Source organism: Chrysochloris asiatica, unplaced genomic scaffold (genome assembly GCF_000296735.1).
Source record: "Chrysochloris asiatica unplaced genomic scaffold, ChrAsi1.0 scaffold00224, whole genome shotgun sequence".
In the NCBI taxonomy this organism is placed as follows: Eukaryota; Metazoa; Chordata; class Mammalia; order Afrosoricida; family Chrysochloridae; genus Chrysochloris; species Chrysochloris asiatica.
In genome coordinates, this window is record NW_006408742.1 from 3,588,277 (window position 1) to 3,588,814 (window position 538).

Here is a 538-nt window from a genome sequence, read left to right on the forward strand (position 1 = left end):
CCAGAGACTATTTATTGAAAGAATATAGAATTATTTAATTAATTAGATATTGCTATTATTGCTGTTGTGTGCCATATAGTCTGTTCCGACTCATAGCATCCCTGAATAGGGATTCTAAGAGAGGCTCATGGGTTTTAACTGCTGAACTTGTGGTTAGCATTCAGTGCTTATCCTACAGCCCCCCCCCCACACACACACACTAGGACACAATTAATTTCCATTAATTTATAGAAAGGTATGAAAAAACTAGGTATGCTATGAGAAGCTTCTGTGCTGTAAGAGAAGTGTCAAGGAAGTAATGATTGGGATCATTTGAATGAAGACTGAAGACTTCATGACATATAGCTATTTTCCAGACTAACTTAACTAGTCAAATCATCCATAATAATCGAATGAGTCCACGCTATTGGATCTATACTCAGAATTTCTTCTCTGGACTCTGGCATATGAACTTCACAAGGCAATAGGGAAAACACTTTTAGGACAACAAAGAACTTGCTAGTACTTTACATATGTGTGTAACAATTAATAGCCATCA

At 36.4% G+C, this 538-nt stretch overlaps 1 pseudogene; it reads right to left on the reverse strand.

The window, feature by feature from the left end:
• The window catches only part of LOC102835763, a 197,855-nt pseudogene that overhangs the window by 178,605 nt on the left and 18,712 nt on the right, over window positions 1–538 (reverse strand).